The following is a 10,202-nucleotide window of genomic DNA, read 5'->3' as shown; positions in this document are numbered from 1 at the left end:
TCACTGTACTCCAAAGTGGTAGGTCATGGTGGAAAGAGGAGTCTGGGCTTCTGCTCTATGTGCAAAATTTGCTATGGTTATGCCATTGAGTACACACTGAATAGAAACTCTACTCATACTTCCTAGAAGGAAAAAACAAAAGACAATAAATGACTCTGTGGATCACGAGACTGGTCTAATAGAGAAGAACGCAGTTACTGACATTTGGAGTCTTCCTCAAATGGCTGGATCTACGCCTGATCAGCTTACAGGCCCCCAGGCAAAGAAGCCTTTGTCATGCTTGCCACACCGACTTGCGTTTTAGATTTTTATTGTTATATGTACCACCAGGGATATACAGACATCAGATGAAAGCCTCTGTATATCTTTAAAGGACCTGTGTAAAACAGAAAAATATTTTTTTAAAAAGACATTTAAAAAGATGACTTTCTGTTTTTCACATTTATTAAAAAATATTACAAAGCAAGGTGCCAAGTACTCTTCTAAGTGATAGCGTTATAATACTTAACAATGTAGACAAGGATAACTTCCCTGTGGACCTTATATAATGTATATTATTCTGAATTATACTTTTATATCTTACTATAGCTAACATCCTGTCGGGAGCAGGCTCAGGATCCGGGAGTGATCAGGAGGCATCTTGTCACCTTCTGAACTTCATGACTTCCTTCCCTTTATGCCCAGATTTACCCAGCCAAGATAGCCCAGAGCGCAAGGAAATGTTCCTTTTACTCTGTTTATTGTAGTCCTAGTGGACAAAGTCCTAGGAACAGCAAGCTTGCAGGTCCCTGCCCCGCCCCCCCCCAGCCTCATCAGTCAGCGAGCCTCAGAATGGAATAGAACAAGAAATCACCAAGGACACCCCGCCCCATCTCCTTGTCTGTATTTCCCCTCCTCGCGCCTTAAACAAAGTGACACACAGGCTGCGGTGTTTTTCTCCACTCAGCAGGCGGGTGGACCCACCTGGTCCCGCCTTAATTCTCTTGTTTTCTGCAGCTTCCATTGCCCTACTCAGACCTCGGATCCTTGCCATGAAGGCCGTGGCTACGAACTAGAATCAGATTCCACGGTGATAAGAACAATGAAGAAAACACAGGAGAATGGGGTGAGAGATGATGGTGATCAAGCGGGGCTATTTTTTATAGCGTGTATTAGAAGGCTAGAATAAATGCTATTTAAAACTGTGGAAGTAAATAAGACCACATGAGGAGAAAATGTCCCAAGCACTCCGATATTTAGAGGCTGAAGAGAAGGAAAGCAGATGGAAGAGAAAATGAAGCTCTGAAAAAAAAAAAATATGGAGGGCAGAGAAGAAGGAACTTTCATAATTAAAATTGATAGCAGAAATAAAAAATTCAATATAGGATTGGGAGATGAAGTTGAAGAATTCTGGGAAAGGGGAATGAAAGAAAGAAATATAAAATGTAGGGAAATACTAAAAATTTAGAAGACCAGAATACTGATTTTCTTGTCCAGTTATCAGGAGTTTCAGAAGAGGAACTTACAGTATGGAGGAGAGGAAATTAATGAAGACCTGACAAAATAAAAATTTTCCGGAAGTGAATGATACCAGTTCTCAGACCAATGGGGTCTGCTGAGTTTTCAGCTTGTTAAATATAAAATATGTCTATAGTAGAGGAATCAAAATGGTGCTAGCTGTCGTAGTAATGAACTGAGAGGTGAAAGAAATGGATCAGTGCCTTTAGAATTCTGAGGGAACCTAAAATATGCAAAGCTTAACTATCCATCAAGCATGAGGAGAAAAGTAAAGATATCTTCTGAGGTGTAAGAATTCAGAAATGTTACCTTCCCTATAAGCTACGTGTTACAGTTTAATTACGAAGTACTCCTCATAGCCTCAGGGACTGAGGGCTTGATCCCTAAGACTACAATGTTCAGAAGTGGGGCCTAGAGGTGGCTGGATCATAAGGGTGCTACCTTGCCATGAAAATATACAGGATGACCAAGTAGGATTCATTTCAGGGATGCAGGGATGGTTCAACATATGCAAATAAATAAATATAATACACCATATCAGTACAGCCAAGGAGGAAAATCACTTGATCATCTCAGTAGACAAGAAAAAGCATTTGACAAAGTCCAACAGCCATTCACGATAAAACCTTACAGAAAATTGGAATAGATAATCTTTATCTCAACATGATAAAAGTCATCTATGAAAAACCAACAGCCAAAATCATATGAAATGGACAAAAACTGAAAGCTTTCATGCTAAAATCAGGAAAAGGACAAGAATGTCCAATATCACTACTCCTATTTAATATCGTTCTTAAAATTTTAGCCACAGAAGTTAGACAAGAGAAAGAAATGAAAGGAATAAAAATAGTACAGAAAAAACTAAATCGTTATTTGCAGATGACATGATGCTCTACATAGAAAACCCCCAAATCTCTACCCAAAGACTTCTCGATACAATAACCAAATTCAGTCACATAGCTGGATACAGAGTCAACACTCAAAAATCAATAGCATCCCTTCACACAAATAGCAAACTCACTGAGAGACAAATTACAGAAACCACACCATTCACAATAGCATTGAAAAAACTGAAATACTTAGGAATCAATTTAAGAAAAGAAGTAAAAGGTATTTACATTGAAAACTATAGAATTCTGAAAAAGGAGATGGAAGTGATATCAGAAAACAGAAAGATAGCCCTTGTTCTGGGATAGGAAAAACCAACAGAGTAAAAATGGCCGTACCCCCAAAATTGTTATACAGATTTAATGCAATCCCAATCAAAGTACCAATACCATACCTCACAGAGTTAAAGAAAACAACCCTAAAATTTATTTAGAACCAGAAGAGACCCAGAAGAGCGCAAACAATTCCGGGCAATAAAGGCAGTCAGGAGCTCCAAAGTTACTGTAATACAAACAGCATAGTACTGGCAAAAACAAAACAAAACAGACTGGAGGATCAGAGGAACAGATTAGAAGACACAGAAAGAACTCCAAACATGCTCATCCTTCTTATCTTGGACAAAGGGGCCAAACACCTTCACTGGAAGAAAGATTGCCTCTTTAATAAATAGTGCTGGAAAAACTGCCTTTCCACATGCTGAAGACCAAAACTAGACCTATGTCTCTCACCATGCATTAAACTAAAATCAAAATGGATCAAAGACCTAAATATTAAAACAGAAACACTAAATCTCCTGGAAGAGAGAATGGGTAGAAGTCTTGAAGACATATATGTAGGCAAAGACTTTATAAACAATCACACAGGAAATATTCAAAGAGTCAACAACTGGGAATTCATCTTATTAAAAAGATTGTTCACAGAAAAAGAAATCATCAATGGAGTGAAGAGACAACCCATGGAGTAGGAAAAACATTTTGCCAACTATTCCTCAAAGGACTAATATCTAGAATATATAAAGAACTCAAAAAAATCATAGCCCTGAAATTTAAAGACCCAATCCAAAAGTGGGCATCTGTAGTAAATGACACTTCTCAGATGAAGAAATAGAAACAACAAATAAGTATATGAAAAAATGTTAAATATCACTGGTCATCAAGAGAAGAAAATTAGAAGAATGCTGAGATTCCATCTTACTCCAGAAAGACCAGCTGTTATCAAGAAAGTGACCAATAACTAATGGTAGAGGGACGGTGGGGAAAAAGGAACCCTTCTCCATTGTTTGATGAACTGTAGACTGGTGCAACCACTGTGGAAATCAGTGTGGAGATACCTTAAAAAGCTAAAACTAGAGGTTCCATTGAACTAGCTATTCCCCTTCTTGGTAGCATTCCAAAAAAATTAAAAACATTATACCATAGCAATATGTGCACATCCATGTTTACAGCAGCATATTTTGTAATAATTAAATCTTGGAAACAGCCCAAATGCTTTCAACCAAAGAATGGTTAAAGAAGATGTGTTTTCTTCTTTCTTTCTTTAAAATAGAATGGAGTGCTACTCAGCCATAAAGAAGGATAGGCTTGAGACATTTTCAGGTAAATGTGTGTACCTTGAGACCACACTCTTAAGTGAAATAAATTGAACACACGTGGATAAATATCAGATTGTTTCTCTGGTGTGAGAAACTGAAAGTGTAAATAAGGACCAAAATGTATATTAGCTATTGTGAAATAGGAAGAAAATTCTCAAATGGGAAAGTGTAGCGGGGGAGATAAAAAGCACGAAAAGAAGGAAAATTAGGAAGAAAGCTTTTGTAAATAAGGAGAGAAAGAGGAGTTGAAGAGAGGATAGAGGGTCGGGGAATGAGAAAATAAGAAGAATTAAGATAGATCATGTCTAGGTACAAATTCTTTATGAATGTGATTATGCATGTGTAAAACGTATGAATAAACTTCTAAATCTTTAAAAAATATTAAAAAGAGAGGAAAGATGTTCCACAGTGATATCTCCAAGGAAGAAAATAAGTCTAATAGAAAATCTAATATGTTTTGTCAGATAAGGATTTATAATTCTGTCAAATTAATAATAACAAGAAGAAAATAAAGAAAATGCTAAATTTATGAGAAATGTAATTAGAATAATGCATGACTTCACTATGAATATTATTTCCTTATTCTTAAAAATACAAACCGCAATCCTGATTACAGCAGACCGGCTTGTGGGAGGCAGACTTTGTGGCCGCGTCTGCTCTTCATCCCCACAACCTTGCTCAGAGGAGAGCATTGGCCGCTAGGCTGTCCCCTCATGTCAGTCCCTGCCAGCACGACGACTGGGCATCAGCATGTCTCCCCACATCCCCCCAGAGGTGCAGCCCACGTCCACACAGACTCTCCTGTGGGTGGCTGGAGGACTGAGTAACAAAACCCACAAGTGGGGAGTAGCTAAGGCTGCAACTGTGGAGCCAACGGATGACTCCTAAAAGCACCAGGAGATGGGAAGGAGCTGACAAATTAATTTTCCTTCCTCCTCCAGCAGAGACGGTTCTGACTGGAGTCAACCGGCTCTAGTCTCCCATTCCAGAGGCTTTCTACACGGCCAGCTTTTTTCTGAGGCTACAGCTGTACTGTATGTCTCTCTCTTTTTCTTTTTTTACATTTCTTCCTTTGCTTTATTCTTCCGTCTCCTCTGTGTTTTGGGATGTAACACTCTTCAATAATCAGCCTTAAATTTGGCCATAGCCCCCCCCTTTTTTTTTCAAAATACCAGCTAAGACACTTTTCAGAATATAAACTGAGACACTGATTGAACCAAAGAATGACATAGCCATATGGGGATGCTGAAGAGAGACTAAGGTAGAAAAGTGGAGAAACATTTTGTGTTTGTGGGGAGAGAGAGGAGAAAGAGAAGGAGAAGGGGAGAGAAGGCAAAGAGGAAGAGGAAGAAGGAAGAAAAGGAGAAGAGGAAGAAAGGGGAGGAAGAGAAGGAAGAACAGGAGATAATGACATTGCTCTTGTAAGACATCAACATACAGTAGCTACAAAAATCACGAAATAAAAATGATCCTATGATCACAATTGAGAAAAATGGTAATATGTATCAAAAGTACATACAGTTGTAATGAATGGCTCCTACTGGACAGTAAGCGTCAGCGGAGGTGTTTGGGAACCTTATGCTTTTTGTTATACTGCTAATGCTATTTAATTTTTTAAACTATGAATGTTGTAAAAAAATTAAGCATAAGAAAAATATTCACAGTATGCTGCAGGCATTTAATGTGTTTTGAATGTAAGGTAATGTAGATACAAGTCAGAAAACAGCATGAACTGAAATTCAGTTTCCTCTCTATCTTTATTTGTATACATAAATATAGCAGGTTATATCAAAACTTCTACTAGTTACTAACCTTGAGATGCTTTTCCTTCTTTGAAGACTTTTGAATGTTCGAACATCCCTTGGGTAATATTTATAAATAAACTGAATAAGGGCCAGGGATTTGGCTCAGAGGTTCTGCTGCCTGCGTTTCAAGTGCAAGGTCCAGAGTTTGATCCCTGGTACCAATAAATAAAGAAACAAACAAACTGAATAAGAAAGCTATTACTAAATTTTACAAAGTTGTCAAATGCTCAAGTGATAATTACAGCTCATAATCTGACAAATGACACTTAGTGTATGCTGGTGAACTAAAATGTGCTCCAAAATAAAACTGTGATGCTCACCTAACATAGAACATGCTACCTTGTACTCATTTTTCAGTTACATGTGTCTAATCTCCCCTACCTGCACTGCAAGTTACTTTGGAGTAGACAATACACATAGACACACACGTTACACATGCACACATACACACACAGTATACGGGAAGGCTATGTTGCAAATTAGATATCCGTGGAAGTTGGAGAGCTATAGATGAAACTATTTCTCATAAGGGTGGAATGAAATACCTCATGTCTGCAACCGTTGATTTCATGTGCCCGTTTGACGGAGTCCCAGGGTGCCCTGTCGCCTGCACAAGCATTATTGTAGATATCTCTGTGAGGATGTTTCTGTGTTTCTGGATGAGATTAACATTCCAGTGGGTGGACTGAGAAAACTGCCTTCCCTAATGTGGGCAGCCACCATGCAATCAGATGAATCCTGAACAGAACAAAAATATTGACCCTCGGCCATTAGAGAGACCTCCTCTTGCTCAACTGCTAGAGCTGGTTTATTGGTCTTTTTCTGTCCTTGGACTTGAACTGAAACCTTGGCTCTTCTTGAGTCTCAAGCCCAAGACTGGAACGTGTAACATTAGCCTTTCTGGGCCTCCAGCTTGCCAATCGCAGAGGTGGAGGCCTGGCCTCAATGACAGCCAATTCCATATATTTATATTATTTATATTTATATATAAAATGTATACAATCCTGTGGTCATTTTCTGGTTGCATATTGATGCAACTTAGTATTTTCCTCAAGAATGAAATATTTGGCTCGAATTCAGACAGAATAAGAGAAAATTGGGCAAGTCAGAAACAGAAAGTAAAAGTGGGAAGCACATGTAAAGCAAAATGAAACGGACTGATTCCTGTTCTTTTAGCTTTGTTTGGTTTCTGGTGATCTCCAATTAGAGTTAAAGGACCTCTCTGACTTAAGGATGGTGATACAACTATGCATGCAGATCTCCAACCCCAGCAGCACCAACACGCTGCTCCATCTCGTAACAGAACGCCAGGAAAACATAAGTCAGATTGGGGAATTTCCACTTCCATTCGTGAGGTTATTTCCACACCTGTCTGCCTTTCGCAACCAAATTATAGAGCATCATCTTCCAAACGGAGACACGACAACAAGTCTTTGTTCCTGAATTTTCAATTTTAATGTGCGTTTTATATACAGGAGGGCTCCCAGATAGCCATTATTGGGACATATTGAAAAATGGGTAGCTTTTTTCCTACATTTGTAGCAAATGCAATTTTTTCTTTAATAAATAATATGAATATAACTCTGAACAATGCATGGCTGTCACTAAATCAATCCCATTAGCATTAATATTTGTGCAGATAACATTCTATGCACAAGGTACCTCGATTTTCAATAGACCTGAGCTGGACCATCAATCCTTTTATGTGTGTATGTGTGTTTGTGTAAATATAATTCTGCATGCATGCGTCCCCAATACCTTAAAATTAGACCAAATCTTTATGAATATATATGGATATATACATATATATGATATCTATGTACCTGCCTGAGTGAAAAAAGCTTGCCTGCCCTGATAGAGATTTCCAAGGGTTAAAGATTTTTTTTATTCATGCTCTTATGGAGGATGGACAGGTGTTAGCACAAGAATTAATTACAGGCTACTTTCGGGTCTGCGTTGTCATTTTTTAAATAAGCTTCATCCTAGAGTCTTGGTTATTTCTTTTGATCTTCTTCACTCGTGTCTCAAATCTCTTTTTCTCCTGGTGCACATCCAGTTATAGGTACTGTGTGCAGCCAGCCACACTGCATAGTTCTGGAACAGACCCTTTGTGTTTCTATTTCTTCCTCTACCTCTGCGTAGGAAGAGATAACTCCTAACTCGGATTGATCTGAGGATTGAATGAGTCTACGCGAGTGTTTTGTACACATCAACTAGGTTCTCATACAGCTGGTGATATTATGGTTCCTACTCACAGTGGTAAGTCATCATGACCTAACTATGGCCAGTAGCAGCATTTTGTAGGTGAGTTATTATTCCAGATGATTCTTGGAAACCACCTAGCTCTTTTGGGTGGTGGAGACTGTTAGATAAGCAGTGGAACCATGATATAAAATGATAAGATTAAAAAACACAGGATTTAAGAGAACTTGGGTCTTTTATACTAAGTACCTTTGGGTCTAGAATGATGAAGTGAGGTATGGTCTATGCCCAAAATTTAGATGGCAAAAGTTCTAGTCACTTTTATGATATGCATGCACACTTGTGATAGAATATTATAGCTTTTTCTCTTTCATTTTTTAGATAAAATGGTGTCACTGAACAAACAGCATCATGCTTCCTCTTCTGATCTGCATTGCTGACATCACCTCTCTGTACAGGAGCAGCTGTGTCTCCGACGTCAAGAGAATATTGACATTGAATCAAATCTCATATAACTTTCCAATATTATGCCACCATCGTGCTTAATTTTTGTTTGGAGTGTCAGTGTCCCCCTAAAAGAGTCCATGTGAAAAGGATTGGGTCCCAGCCCGGGGGTATTGGGAGGTAGTGAACCTTCAGGAAGTAGGGCCTAAGGAGAAGTATTTAGGGCATTGTGGATGCTCCCTCCGTAGGGGTTGTGGGATTCCAGCCTTCTCCTGTCCTCTTCTCTTCCTAATCTCGAACTGTGCAGCTGGCTTTGCCATTCATCCCTTGCCATTGGAATTCAGTCTGCTTGAACTTGGGCTGGAACTTCCAGAACCGAGCTAAACAAACCTTTTCTTTTATAAATTAGTTATCTCAGGTATTTGGGAATGGTTGTACAAAGCTGATTTATACAATGGGTGAGAAACTTTAGTTTCTAATTAGTAAGTAAAATCAAATAAGATTATAGCTAGAAAACTGTGCTAGTGAAATATTAAAAAATCACATTGTCAAAAATAGGTGTAGAGTGGATCATGAGTACTTGTGTTCACTTTATGACTCTACTGGTTCCTTGCTGTATTATTGCAGCCTTAGTTTTCTAACTAATAACAGTATTGATTTCTAACAGTACCTTCCTGACAAAGGTGTCATGAGGATTAAGCATATTAATATATGTAAAGCATTAAGATCACTATCATAATAAGTGGCAGCTATTAATATCACTTTCATCATATTTCTCTTTTTAGAAAATAAATCTTTTTCAGTCCCCCACATACAGACTAGTCATCTTACTCAGCTTTTGTTTCTACAATTTGAAGCTTAGCCTTCAACCAAATAATCTTTCATATAAATAAGTAGTTTTGAGCATAGTGACACAGCTATTGGTTTCTGTTTCACCATGCTCCTGTACACTGAGAAAGCAGAGTAAGGGATTTGGATCATTAATCTGGACCATATTTTTAAAAACCCCACAGCAATATCTTGTCTTCAACTAACAAAGCCATTTACTTAAATGTTGTTGCCAGGGAATAGGGCCTAGCAAGTGAAAACTGGAGTATCGGGCAGGAAATGAGGTAAAAACTTAAGCATATTCCTGGTCCTATACTAAGATAACATTATAAGGACAGAGGTGAGTCAAAATCGGGGAGCACTGTGCATGGACACTAGAGGGCTTTGGTTTTGGGTAAACCCCAATATGCTCGTAGGTTGGGTATTCCATACCAAGTCTGATAGGTAGAGATCCCCACTGTCCCTGGTTCTTTGTTCTTAGCTGGATATGCTGGAGACATGTTTAGTATTATACTAGCGATGATTTTACTCCACACTGTAAGATTTCAGTGGCAGACACTCCATAATACAGATTTTTTAAAAAATATTAAAGCAGGTAAGTTCAATCCAACACTGAGGCTAAGTAGGACACCGTCAGTAGGATGACCAACTTATTTTCATTTACCTAGGACTTTTTCTGATTTTAGCATCCAAATCCAATGCCTGGGAACCCCTTCAATCCCAAGAAAGTGAGGACAATTGGTCAACCTAACTATTACTGAGTATATATTGTGATACAACAAAATCTGAAATGGTTAAAAACTTTAGGGGTTAAAAAATTTCAGGGATTGGGCCGGGGATTTAGCTCAGCAGTTCGGTCGCTTGCCTCGCAAGCGCAAGGACCTGAGTTCTATACCCAGTACCACAAAAAAAAAAAAAAAAAAAAAAAAAAAAAAGGAAAAAGTTTA

General features: G+C 38.4%; 1 long non-coding RNA gene across 1 annotated transcript; it reads right to left on the bottom strand.

The window, feature by feature from the left end:
• Positions 1–293: 293 nt before the first annotated feature.
• On the bottom strand, positions 294–798 carry LOC104862269. Its single transcript, XR_780245.1, has 2 exons — positions 584–798; positions 294–376 (listed from the first exon to the last, which is right to left on the bottom strand). It is a non-coding gene; the product is annotated as an uncharacterized LOC104862269 (long non-coding RNA).
• Positions 799–10,202: the final 9,404 nt, after the last annotated feature.

The sequence above is a fragment of the Fukomys damarensis genome, unplaced genomic scaffold (genome assembly GCF_012274545.1).
Source record: "Fukomys damarensis isolate Sample0158 unplaced genomic scaffold, DMR_v1.0_HiC HiC_scaffold_12, whole genome shotgun sequence".
Lineage (NCBI taxonomy): Eukaryota > Metazoa > Chordata > Mammalia > Rodentia > Bathyergidae > Fukomys > Fukomys damarensis.
Note: the sequence above shows the minus strand (reverse complement) of the source record. Positions and strands in the feature narration are given on the sequence as shown.